Here is a 14,427-nt window from a genome sequence, read left to right as displayed (position 1 = left end):
TCAACCAATCTCATTTTCAGAAGAACAGATGTTTCTGATTGGCACACCAGAACAGGGTTAGCACCAGCAAAGGGCTGCAGGTGAAATTCTTCCCTAGAGAAGAGGGATCCAGGCTCAACAGCTGCTCCTGTAACCTCCATGAGGATATCACCCCTGATAGGATCTGTATGGCTGCTGCTATGGGAGATGCTGCGTCTCACCCAGGTGTGTCTGTGGAGTAGCTCAACTCACAGCCACTCCTGCTTCACTCCACACGGAGTGCTTCTTGCCTATGGCAAAGAACAAAATTCCCAGGGGTTTTATCATTGCTGCCGGGGAGATTTACCTGGCAGAAGCCTGTTTTCAGCACTTGTTTTGGTGGGCTTGAACTCGTGATCCTGTCCCACACTGTCACCTCATGGTGCCATCCTATGCCTTCTGCTTCTGGGAACAGAGGAGGAGCTAGCACAGAGCAATTGGTGTACGTGTCTGTTTCTCCTGTGCATGAGAAGGCATCTACTCATCACCTCGTCATCTCTCACTGTTTAAATGCATCACTCCTGCATATACATGAGGTTTGAGCCTGACAGCATTAGCCAGACTTCTTCCCACAGGTGGGGGAACATCTCCTGGCATGTGCGATATGCGAATGCTATGGAGGAGACACTGGTTTCTGCAGCTGGTACATGAGGCAGCCCACACTTATGCCCTGATCTCTGAAGAACTGCTGGCCAAAGGAAGGAGGAAGAAACATCCTCTCTGATGCCACAGCAAGAGTGAGAAGAAAACAGAATCTGGTGCTTCTTGTTCTCTGCTGTTGATATTACTCCCAGCTTGAGCAACTCAACAAAGCTCATGGCTCTGCAGGATGTTTCTATTCTTTGGGAAGCAGTGACAAGCCATTGTGTCTTTGATGGCTCCTCATTTTATCTGCTAAAAACCCAGATCCCTGGGCACTGTAAGACTCAAACAGCAGGAGATCATCTTCTGCCAACCACAGCCATGACTGAGAAGATCTCCTACCTTTGGCATTTCTTTCGTTGTCAGGCTCCCATCACCTTTCTAAGCTCTGCTGAAGACTTTCTCTGCTGACTCCACTCCTGGTTACTGTGGGCTTCCCACTTTCCTTTCCTGGGCACACAAAATCCCTCATACTGTCCCCTGAGCCTGCCCTCCATTTGGGAACATTACCATTGTTATTTCAACTCGCTGACTGTCAAGAGGCCTTACCCTCTCCTTAAAGCTCTTGGAAAAAACATCTTATGCTGCTCATTTTCAACAAAACTATTTATATTGTGAGTTCTTTATATTAGGAGTTAATGCCTCAGAGCCTCATTTACAGTCCTGTTGAAACTGCACAGAGGTGACCTGCATGTACATAACAGCATGATTGTCATGATGGACTGTGATGCGCTACACTTAGCAAGTGCAGCAGTTCTCTCACTCTCCTTGAGGAACAAACCAACAACAGTCTCTGCACAGAACAGGCTCAGAGGTACACAGAGTGCCGACTCCTTCATCCTTTGGGGCCAGGGGTGGGAATACATGATAAAAGGATTTACCTGTCCCGATTCAGCTGGCTGATGTGCCGTGTCCTCAGAAGAAGCCTCCTGCGAGGCAGAGTCCTACCTACATCAAAGGCTGACAGGATGAGTCACCAGGTGCTAGGCCCTTCACAGGCACATTTCCACCCTGTCAGCAAGATCAGGTTCTCATTAGCATTCCCAGGTTCACTAACAGCCTCTGGCGTGTGACACCACATCATCTCTTTGGGAACAAATGATTCCATACAGGGGTTCAAAGCAGCACACTGGAAAGCTCAGTGGCAGGACTGAGCCTGAGGGCTTTGACTCGCCAGCAGGATGGGGTAGTGGGCCTTGCAGCCAGATGGTTGCTCTGGGAGGTCTGTGTTCCCCTGCGCAGACATGTCAGGTGTTGCTGAGGTGGGTCCTGGGCAGCCACAGCCTGCACACCAAAGTGTGAGGGAGAAATGGATGTAGAATGTGAACGGAGTGGGAGCCTCCTTAAAGGGAGGCTGCAGGGGTGGATGGCAGAGTGAACTAGGCGTCCTGAGGACACTGTCCTGCTCACAGATCAGAGCACTTGGGAGAGCAGTCAGAGCAACAGCAAGGCCTGCACAGAACACTCACATCTCTGAAAACTTCAGATGTTATGCTTTCACATTTCAGTTTCTTGCAAACAATCCAGCTTGGAGACACAAATCATACAGCACCAGGGGAAGGCTATTAGAATATAGGATTTCTTAATTTCAATGGGCTTTCAAAGCAGATGTACTGTTCAAGCCACATCCATACCTTTCCTTCACTGGAAGTTGTATTAGAATGAAAGCTGGCTGTCAGACAGGCAGGTTGCAGTGAAAAGGCCTCCAAACCAGAAACCCAGCCCTCAGCCTTAAAACTACTCACTGAAATAATTTTATTTTTCTTTGCAATATTGTTTATCTCCACTATTAACATTCTGCCGTACCTCTATTAGCATATGAACTGGCCCCATCCCTTCTTTTAAATCTCTCTGCAGAAACAAAAGAAATACTCTCGGTAAATACGGCAGTGCAGGTGCTCCTTACAGATAAGGTAAAAAAGCAACTTCAAACATTAGTAATAACTTATGAAGGCCACAGCTGAATTTTTAGTAGCTGAGTACCAGAAACAACTCCTGAGATAGGAGTACATATTTCATATTTGCCTCTATTCCAGCATAAAAATTCAGATTTGGAGAGAGGTAAAATGAAGGCATTTCTCTGTTGTAAGAACAGACAGCACTGAGGTTATGTTCAGGTCTATCAGACACGAGCATCTGGTTTGCTTCACATTATGAGATCAAACAATATCAACGGTGATGCCCATTCTGGGGTGAGCAGCTGAATTCCTGCAACAGTAAGAGGCCACTAGAGAAGCAGACTAATTTCTGAGAAGATATAAAAATGATTGCTCAGAATCGCTTCATACCTCGCCTGAGGTAATGAACTGTGGCGGTGAATGGATGCACCACAGCTGCCAACCAAATTCCACATATCCAGCCCAGAAGAGCAGCACCAACACACTGCTCCTCCATCCCACCTCCTCCCTGCAAACAAGACGTATTGCACTGTCCTTTATTCCACCTGCAGCGCTTTGCTATTTGCTGTGAGCTCAACCAGGGTTTATTTCCATCCTAGCAGTGATTGCTGCAAGAGGGCAAAGAGTCATGGAATCATAGAATCATAGAATGGCTTGGGTTGGAAGGGACCCGAAAGCCCACCCATTTCAAGCCCCTGCCATGGGCAGGGCTGCCACCCACCAGATCAGGCTGCCCAGTGCCCCATCCACCCTGGTCTTGACCACCTCCAAGGATGGGGCAATTTCCTACCTGCATCAGAAGCTGATGGGATGACAAACCTGGCACTGCACAGCCTCCCACACACTGCTGACCCTGCCCCTCTCAGCCGTGCCCTTCCTCCAGCACCAGCAAGGGCCTCCAAGCTTTTTGGCATCCAAGCACCACAGTCCACATGCAGAGCTGGTGGCTGATGCAATCTTTCCTCTCAGGCTGGGACCCAGGCAGAGGCCAGGTATTCAAAAATGATGCTGCTGCATAAACCTGGTTCTCACTGCCCCGGGATCTCAGACTCCGCATCCCCATTTCCCAGATCAGAGGCTGACATGCTTCTTAGGTAGTTTGGAAGATACAAAAGCTTTATGCAAAGAAATGCCTACCTTAGGGCATCTGGGAAAGCTGTCCCTTGAATGACCGCAGCACTGTGTCCCTACACATTCCCAAAAGACAAGTGATCAGGAATTTTTAAGACTAATCAGCTACATTGAGGTTTGTGTCAGCCCTGTACACTGAATTATAGTTTCCCAGATCTTTTATGTGCTGCAGTTGAATTTCTTTTTCAGTATCAAAGGCTACATTCCTTTTCTCTGTGATATATTTTTAAGAGTGATAAGAGATCAATAAAAACATGTCATTTAGGGGTCCATAAACCACACATAAGGTATCTCCACATACCATGCTTTAATAAAGCAAGACACCCCAGCTGGCTGGCATGCAGGCAGGTGTATACACCTGTGTCTCTGAGTTGGTTCATGTTAGGCATTGCGTTTTAAACTCTGACAGCTATTTAACACTTTATTAGGAAAATCTTAATTAAAATACTGTGAGCTACTCGGCTTAAATTAAAAATAACTATCCATCTCCATTTTTTTTGCACGGGAAAGATAGAAAATGAAATGTTGATCATTCTCTATCCCTTGAATTTTTTATGGGCATTTATTGCTGTTAAACAACTGAACAACATTTTCTGAAGACTTTCCCTTACAGTCCCAGATGACTGTGACCGTCAGCAGCCAATCCCAAATATAAATAACTTTTGGTTAGTTCACTGGAAGAGGGCCAGCTGCAAAGCCATCCTGGATCTCTCTGCAGGGCTCTCCTCCAAGTATAGGACAGAGCCATCAGCAGTGTCTCAGTGCAAGGAAACAACCAGCCACAGGAATATGTCACTTGATAGCCAGCCATCGTCACACCAGGCCGGTTGGAGAAGCCAGGGGAAAAGTTTCCTTCTGTAAAAGCGAGTGGCAAGCTGCTGAATCACTCTGGCAGGCAGGAGTCAGCATGTCTAGGGGAAGGGAAAGTCAATGTCTCCTGGAGGGAATATTAATAATAAAAACCAAAGCAAGGACGTTCAGGACTCAAAAGGATCTCTACGTTTAGTAAAAAAACATTCCAAGAGTAGCTCCATGCACCAATTAATATTTCAGGAACCGTAAAACAATATTCATTTTATATTTATGATACAACATCATTCATCCACCAGGGTTTCAAAGTATTTTACAGTCACACGCTAAGAAAGAATCTCGTTCGCAGTGAAATGCAGCCATCCTGTCATGAGAATAAAGCAGCTGACAGAACTGTCTAGGGAACAAGGGAGAAATGTTGCCACCAAGGGAATTTGACAGAGCTCAGTAGCACTATGATGCCTAGTCTAGATGGTTTGAGGTATCTGCAGGAGCCTGGTATGGGGAGAGAGCCAGGTGGAAAATTCAGGTACACAACCACAGATGTGTAAAGAAGTTTTAGACAAGTCCTTGTTGAAATTTGGCTGGTTCTGTTCAGATAAATAAAGATGTAATAATTTATGAAATATAGATTCTATTGCCCTTTCCTCCAGGCAGCTCTCTGCTAAAACATGGGTACAAAGACTTTACAGAAACTAGTCAGATCTGTCAGGAGCACTGATGTAACCCAGAAAAAAAAAACAACTGCAGCAAGAAAACCACTGGAGATCCTCATCCATGGTGGGGTCATTCCCACTCAGTAACTGGAGGGAGAACCTGTTCTTCTCTCAGTCCTTGGCAGCTTTTCCCAAGCATAGGAAAAGGGGTGCAGAGTTAACCCTTGCTACATCTGTAATAGCAAGTATTAACCAACCCATATATATTTCCACCAACTCCATAAGTTGAATTTTTGTGAATATCACGTCAATTTAATCAGTAACAACTAGTAATACTCTGCAGAAGGAAAAGAAAAAAGAGAGAATGCAACACTTCTGCTGCCAAACTCAATAATTCTATGTACACAAACATTATCGAAATACAGAATTTGTTTGAAATGCAACAGAAGCTGTGATATGGGGTGCGCTTTGTTACAGCCTGGTGTAGGTTCAGACTCAAATAATGCATTCTCAGAGACAGACACCGCCCCAAATCCAATTTTCCTCTCAAAATAGAAGTGCAATAAATAAAACAGACTGCTCAAACTGTCTACATAAGTCCCAGCAATGTTGTGTTTTTTTTGTTGTTTTTTTTTATGTTCATGTAGGTGTATGCACATATGCGTGCATGTATACAGTTGAAATATGAATTTATATTTGCTCAGAAACAGAGTTTGCTTTTGTTCTCTCTGTGAAGATGGAATATTTCTGAAATAACCATCCAAAATAAAGAAGGGCAAGGAAAAAAAAAATTTCATTCAGAGGAAGCTTCTGCTTATTAACAGGGCTTGTCTTTCATAGAACTATAGAATCATTACGGTTGGAAAAGACCACGAAGATCATCCAGTCCATTCGTCAGCCCACTAACCGTGTCCCTCAGTGCCACATCTCCACAATTCCTGAACACCTAGCTGCACATGGTATTTCAGATGGCACTTGAGACTTCTCAAGAAAGACCTCAGAGCCTTCTGGGTCAGCAAGTCAAGTGCCACTGCTAGTTTACATCCAGCAGGGCCATGTCGGTGCTGGCAGCAGTAACCTGCTCTCCTGATCCCGCCTGCTCCTCCCACCCCTGTGCTGCATTGGCTTTGCTGCCTTCTCATGCCTAAAACTGCAGCTAATCTTGTACCACTGCTTCTGTCCTTAAACATACACTCAACACACACTTTCTGAAAACATGTCCCTCTGCACATCTGTGTACATTGTACCAATAATATTGGCACTGTGTAAATGCTTGCAGAGTACAGTGGCGTATTTGGAGTAAAAACATTTAGGAGTCAGGGGTGAGCTAGAAATACATCGGGTGAGCTAGAAATTCATCAGATGAGCTTTGCAGGAGAAGAGGCTAATTCAGCAGAGTTTAGCTGGGGCTGTGCAAGCTGCGGAGAGACTTCAGCTGTACCTGAGCTCCCAGCAAAACTGTCCACTTAGTGGTATCACAGCACCCCGGCAAATTCCCACTGGCTACTCAAACCTCAATTATTAATATTATTTCCAGCTCTCCAGGAAAACAGTAAATTTTGGTGAGTGACAGTTGATGCATATGGGAAAACTTGTATAGATGAGAAAAAGAATTGCAAAGGGTTTAGCTTGTATTTTAGTCCCAGTCCCAGCACCTTTGGTAAATAACATGAACAAACGTTTTCCAGATCAATGCTGTGATGCTCTGGTAGCTGCATGCTTGTATTTGTCATGACCCTCCCTCCCCTCCCTCAGATGAATATTCAGGTTCTTTCTGTAAAGTCTTAATTCAAACATGAAAATAGTTTTAAAGCAATCCACTGCCACTCTATTATAATAATGTTCTCTGCTAGTGAATCTAAGCCAAGGGCTCTGGGGACATGAGCACTTTAATGTTCTTGGAAAGTCATTTAACACATGTCTCTTTCCACTTCAACCCTGCTGATCGCTACATGGATTTAATTTTCACTGCCATGAAATGAACCAACGATATCTACTTACCTGGCTTGTGGATGGAGATGTTTGCAGCAAAGGGCTTGAAGAGTTAAGTAATTAACAAAGAAGACCTTCATCTGCCACAAGGTACACCATCTGTGTGGGGACATATTGTGAAGACCAAATTGAGCAGCTGAGATACCTGACAGACTGATTTACACAGCCAATGAAGACAACTGGAGGAAGGGAGCTATGAACAGGAGGGAGAATGACTTTTTAGACAGTCTGATAGTGATAGAATAAGCGGGAATGGCTTTAAACTAAGAGAATAGATTTAGGTTAGACATTTGGGGGAAATTTTTTTACTCAGAGGGTGGTGAGGCACTGGCACAGGCTGCCCTGAGAAGCTGTGGGTGCCCCATCCCTGGAGGCGCTCAAGGCCAAGTTGGAAGGAGCCTTGGGCAGCCTGAGCTGGTGGGGGGCAGCCCTGCCCCTGGCAGGAGTTGGGAGCAGGTTGGCTTTAGGATCTCTTCCAACACAATTCTGTGATTCTATGAACCACTGGCACCAGATCACCCCTGGGAGGCACTGGGGATGAATGGGACATTGCTGTGCTGCGCAGGACGGGAAGGTGGGGAGGATGGGCTATGGTGGTGGGTTGTCCCCTGTGGAGCACTGCCAGGAGGGGCTGGGAGAGGGCCTGATACCATAGAGGCCCGGGGCAGGGTACACAACAGGGAAGCAGACTCAAAGTTGATGTCAATGGGCATGTCACTCCCCTATCGCAACACTACTGAATCTCACGCCAACATAAGACATGTCTCCATCCCAGATTCCCTAACCAAGCTGCAATATAACCACCATAATACAACCACCAGGCATCTCCAGCCCACGGCTGTTCTCTGCCAACACTTGTTGGAGGGCGGGGATGTCTCCTATGCAGGCCTGTGTTGCTCTTCTGACAACTGCAAAGCCAATTAAGGACTTCCTTTCAGTGCCACAGCTCAAACAAAAATGAAGAGGCCATGCTTTATGCTAAGTATATAGCTGTCTTCTCATTTCACAGAGTTTAATCATCTGTAAATACAGGAAAAAAATCTAAGAAAGGACAGCTCTGACATACCCAAACAGCTCCCTGCTTTGCTGCCTCATCCCTCTGCTCTTCCCTCTTCCTGTTCAAGGTCTCATCCCCTCTTTTAGGGCAGAAGACCTCATGCAAGCACATCCCTCCCTAACTGGGGCTGCTGTTGAGCCTGATCTGTACAACCACTGCCACAGGCAACAGCCCACAGCACTGTTGGGCTCACGGATACCCCTCCCTACAGTACCCAACAAGCGCAGCCCAGCCCATGCCCTGCACAGGGAGGAGGCTGCACGAGACTGCTCAGGACCTCAGGTTTGGTGTAGAACTGGCCACACGCAGGGCCAGACAGTGACACAGGGCTCATGGAAAACACCAGTCAACACACCAACTTCATGGTTATCCACCAAATAATTGCTACCTCCCTTTAGGGTGTGCATAGCGAGTGGCAGCCCAATTACAATACATGGAGCAGGAGGTGACTGCGCCACAAAACAATAGCCAGTAATTAAACTTAGCCTGGCAGTGGGGAATGTGGAGGGAGAGATTTTAACTCTTCTTTTGCTTTTTTCCATTTCCTATGTTTAGTTCCTTTCCCTTCCTTTTCTTCAGGTTCTTTCTTCAATTTTCCATCATCACACCCTCTCTTTGCAGCCAAATATTTTCAGTGTTGGTGGTTCTTGGTAGGTGCAGCCCTCTCTTCCTGGAGATGCTCGAGGGCAGAAATGCTCCAACTCACAGCAGCAGCTCCAGGTGACCCACAGCTCTGTGAATGCAACCCGATCTTCAAGTGTAATGCCATTGTGAAACTGCTTATGGTAACAGAAACCCAGCATTCCCCATGAATAATCACGGATTTTATTTATAGTGACAAAACGAGAGGGCCTTTTATGCAACATTCACTAAGGTTACCCAGGTCAATAGCAGCCTAGTCAGAGTGACTCATACTGTGGAATTAAATATTTTATACATAGCACAGTTATCGTCTGCGCCTGGCTTGCCTTCCAGTAACTGTCTTGATCTTATTTTCTCCCTTCCCTCCCCAAAACAGAGCAGTGAATTCAAAGTATCCTATACAGTACAGCATCTGGTTCTCCTTATTTCATGTCAGAAAGTGATCAAAGGCTCAGAAAGGGGTGCTGCACTAACGCTGCCTTTTGCAACAGCTTTGCTTGGTGATCTGTAGGAAGCGATCAGGAGCGTGAGGCCGAGCACCCCGCAGGCTCCCTCCTGGCTGCTGAGCAGGGTCAGGGCAGCGCTGCTTGCACAGCAAGGTTGCTGAAGGACCCAGGAAGCACAGTGATCTTTGCAAGGTCACTGAGAAAGCTGAAGAGTAGAGCTGGGGATGGAGTTTAAAAGCTCTGAGTGCAAGCCCCCCTGGGAAACTGCCTGCAAGTTTTCATGGTTCAGACAATTGAAGGGAAAGCAATGCTTGCTGGAGCCTTTTGCCCTTCTTTGGCACATGAGGAAGGAGCTGTGCCAAACTTCGGTTCTGCCCTGCAGCCCCAGCACAGCTCCTAGGTAGATGTGCTGGAGCATCCCCTCTGGCAGCGCAAGCAGTACAAAGGCTGCTCTGAAGAGAAGGTGGGAGGGAAAGCATCAGAGAGAGAGCAGCGCTGGGCTGGAGACCTGCTCTCGCCTCACACCCAAGAGCTCTGCAGCGAAAAGCTGGGGCTGGTTAGCAGCGAGGCTTTGAGCAATGTGTGGCTAAAGTACCTAAAGGCAAGCAGAGACAAGAGCAGAGCCCCGGGAAAGATGCAGCCAGCTTTGCACGTGGGGCAAGAGCGGGGTCACTGCACACATCCATCAGAAATGATGGGAAAGAACGAATGAAATGGATGCGATTTTTTGCATTTATAATTCACAGAGCTCCACCAGCTTTCATGCAAGGATGAGCCCCCTTACAATTCACCCTTGGGGGTTAACTTTGGCTCTCACGGAACACATGCCTCAGAAGGCAGGGTCAATGGGAACAGCCCTGCTGGAGGCTGGTGGGCGACCTGGGCTGGCGCTGCCTCACTCAACGCTGGGCATCAACAGCAGCCAGCTGCAGAGCTTGGGCTGCGCCCTGGCTCAGAGCTGCAAGGCAGGGAGCCCTGCGGGTGCCTGCGCCCCAGGGAGCAATGCGTGCTCTGCAGTTGGGTTTAAGCATGTTGTACAGAAGGCTTCCCCAGAGCACACAGCGGGTGAGCTGGCACGGTTTTTCCCCAATGACATGCAACTGTGGATGTATTTTCAGGGCGGTTGTTTTTTTTTCTCTTCGTCAATAAAACTGGCCAGAAGAGCAGCTACACTGAAACAAGGACTAAATTGTTTTGATTTAAGCCTTTCCCACTTGGAAAGGGGCATTATTGGAACAATGGCTGTAATAAAGCGATACTTGTTTACATGACTTTTCCATTAGCAGAGTAGAATTTGTGGGAGGTGTAAACTTTTCCAGACATTCAACTTGAGCTGCTTAATGAAACATGTTAACTGAAGCGTCAGGATATAAAAGGGTGATTTACCATGGCTTGCTGCTGAGTTTGGGCGGTGCAGAACATTGTAAATGAGTGTAAGAGAGTGAGCCCATACTCTTGTTCTACACATCTCAGTACTTAGTGGTTCTGCCATCTTCTCTGCTTTATTACTCAGCTACAAGCCCAGACCACAGCTGCTGTCTCTAGGAGGTCCACGGCAGTTGAGGGAAGTACACACTTCCATCAGAAGTCTCTGGCCACAGGGCTGTGACCTTCAGGCAACAATGTGCTGGCCAAGGCAACACTGCTGTGTCAAGGAGCCCCTCTGTCTTTGGCCTGAGCAATGGAACTTCTTTTACAAAAATAATAATAATAATAAAAAAATAGCAGCAAATGTTGCTATTGTAAAGCTAGATCAGCTTACTCAGTCCCAGTTACACCCATCCCTGGAGACACTCAAGGTCACGCTGGATGGGGCTCTGAGCAACCTAACCTATCCGTAGGTGACCCTATTCATTACAGGGGAGTTGGACTAGATGACCTTTAAGGGTCTCTTCCAACTCAAACAATTCTACGTTCATCTAGAAATCTACTTCATTTCCTCTCCAGTATGTGGCATTAATCATCTTACTGGGCATGATGGGTCTCACTGTAGGGCCCTTTCACTGCCTCCACACCACGAAGGATGCATAGAGCAGAAGCAGAATGTGATTCACCATGTCAATAAACCTCTAGACAAAGGTAGCGTGCTCATGGAGGGCCAGTGCAGATGGAAATGGGGTCAGATTATGGTACCTGCCACTTCAAATGAAATTGTACAAGAGAGAAATTCATACCCTGGAGGTCAGGCTTTGGGCATATCCTCAGAAATGCTGGGTTCTGTTGGGGAAATTCTGAAATTGTACCATGTCCAGTAGCACAACACGGCTGGCCCCAGACTCCTGGGAGGGCAAAGGGGCTCTGCTCCTGTGCTAGCACACATTTCAGGCACAGTGAAGTTTCCAGGCTTCTCTCAGTTTTCCAGTACCGTAGCTCACTTCTAACAATGAACATCTATTGCATCATTACCAGGCTGAAAATCTGTGTGCGTGTTTATCCTGACAAACCCTGCCTTGCCACACAAGCAGCCCAGCAGTACTAATTGCTGCCATGAGCTAATAGTCTCTGAATCATCTTTGTGGGTCAACTCTGAGTTCGTGTAAATGACATCCAGACGTGGTCCTGTAAACAAAGGTCCTTGTAAATAAAATTAAAGAAAAAAAAAAGTGAAAGCAAGCAATGTTGGAGGGAAGCCAGATAAGATAACACTAAAGCAGCCAATGCAGCTCTCTCAATTTTGAAGGACCTACTGACCCCACAGTTCTTACATTTGGCCCCACTAAACAGAGGAATTCTGCCACAGGGATAAATCTTAAGTGCAGTAAGCTGTCTTGGTAGTAAATGTATGTAGAGCTCAATTTGTCCTGATAGATGGATAGACGGTGTCACACTTCACTTCATCTGACAGGACAAAGATTCATGCCTGGTACAAATTGATTCAGAAAAGAGAAGACTGCCATGTGCTATTACTATTACATTTGGTCTTAATAACTATGTACTATAAACAGATTTTTGTGGATAGCTTCTTCAAGGGGAAATACAAACAAACAAAAATAAAAATAAAACAAAGAGAAGCTCAGTGTATCTGTATAAAGCAAGAACCAAGCTTCCCTGAGCATGCTCCTCTTGAGAGAAGACTTTGATGGGTGGGAAGAATTAAGCTAAATCCTGTCCTGTTCTCCCCCTTTTGTCTCCATCCACCCCAGTCATTGCTGCACCTAAAGAATCCACTAAAGGCAAGGGAAGGAAGGAACAGAACCCATGCATGTGGCTTCCTGACGTTGAATCCAAACACTGTTACAGCTGTTGATTCTTCTTCTCCTGCCCTGTTTAAAGGAGGAATTCTGGTTTTATTTCCTCTTCTGTCACAAAGGCAAGCAAGACTCAGGACTCCTGAATGTTCTGGCCACTTGACATGGTTTCACTGTCCCAACACACTCAGTGTTGGCTGCTGCCCCTCCCTTGCAGTGCAAGGTGATCTGGGTGCCTGTGCTGCTGGCAGTAGAGCAGCCTCCCATGAGTAATGGGGGGGAAGAGCCGTATTTGTTTACGTGTGATCAGTTACTGAATGTATTTGCTGTTTTCTTTTCATGAATGGCTTTTTATATCTTCTGGGGTACTTCCTGCCAACTAGAGCAGAGGAGAAGAGAAACAAAATATAATCCGGGTGTTAGCAAAAGTCACCCTCTGCAATCAAAAAAGCCATAAACATCGTCCTTTTCCCTTCTCTTCCTTTTCTAAAACAATTAAATGCAATCCACCAGGGAGAGTGATTCACCATCAAATCTCTGTTTAATCAGCATGCCCAAGAAGATGTTTGTCTTCTTATAATTATGTGGAGCACAGACGTTGTATGCCGTGCTCCTTTCCAGTATAAGCGAACCAGGCGAGGAATCCCTTGGAGTCCCACAGCCCTTATCTGATGGGCAGCCCCATTCTCTAGTCACAGAGCTGAAATTAAATTGGTGTCATTACTGCCAAGGGTAAACAGCCCGATGCCCGATTATGAGGCTCCTTCCCACCTCCCTCTCCTTTCTGTGTCCTGCCTCTTGTGGGTGTGCATACACGTGCGTACTCACTCTCACACATGCACTCACTTAGTCCAGTTTCCTTATCTACATGATTTATCACCATTGGGTTTTTACAGCTAGGCAGGTAGGGGTTGTGAGCCGAGTATCTTTATGGAGAAAATATTTAGCTGCAGCGCATTAAGATAGAAGGTGAGGGAATTGGAACAACATAATGAAGAGAGCGGCAGCAAATGAAAAGATGGAGCAGATAAGTAAAGAAGAAAGAGCCTTTAACAAAAATGCACAACAAATAGAGGAATGCAAAAGATTGTTTCTATGGCAATGTAAGTGAGACTGCAAAACTGCTGTCTGCAAGGAAATGTATTTAAAATGAAACACGAGGTAACTGAGGTAACAGAGCCTGTGTCACTAATGGCAATGTAATTTGGCATTACCAAGCCTCTGGTGTCCCCCGCCCTTCCCACCAGTTGCAACACGAGAGCACTGCCACCTGCCCTCAGCCATTGCCCACCTAGCTGGGCTCCAGCAGTGGGTCAGGTGTGGGGCTGTTCCTCCAGCCAGGAAAAAGCCACCCTGCCCCATTCCCACTCCCTCCCCCCAAAATGCACAGCTCTGGAAGCCCACAGAAGCCTTTATCGCATGTGGGGCTGACAACTCAGCAGCTCCAGCCTGTCCCCATGGGCCCTTTTGGGATGGGTCAACCTCTGAGCAATGGGCTCCCTTGGGGCAGTCACCAGCCACCACCCAGCACTGTTTTTGGCAGAAATGTGCAAATGTGGGGAGGGGACCAAGAGTGAGTCTGGCTTAGGGAAGGGCTGCCCTGTACCTTTCTGGAAGCCTTTTGGAACAAAGATCTTGAGAGGAGGCAAGCAACAGGAAAGGGAAGGCAGCAGTGTTCTTGGGGGCTTCTCAGGTGCACAAGGCACGGAGCTGGCCACTGGAAGGAACAACAGGCACGTCAAGGCTTGGCTTGCACAAGAGATATCAGCATCCATTCTCTTCAGCACCAGTCTGCAAGAGAAACAAGATGTCAGTGGAAGTGCAAAGAGATTACTTCAATACACATTCTGATTAGTTTTGCTATTAGATGCCCGTCTTTCAGTGACATGGCATTTTTGTTCCCTAAATTCCATCACACTCTATTTATTTCCATTTTATGAATTTTAA

This window comes from Numida meleagris, chromosome 3, assembly GCF_002078875.1.
Source record: "Numida meleagris isolate 19003 breed g44 Domestic line chromosome 3, NumMel1.0, whole genome shotgun sequence".
NCBI classification, from domain to species: Eukaryota; Metazoa; Chordata; class Aves; order Galliformes; family Numididae; genus Numida; species Numida meleagris.
Note: the sequence above shows the minus strand (reverse complement) of the source record.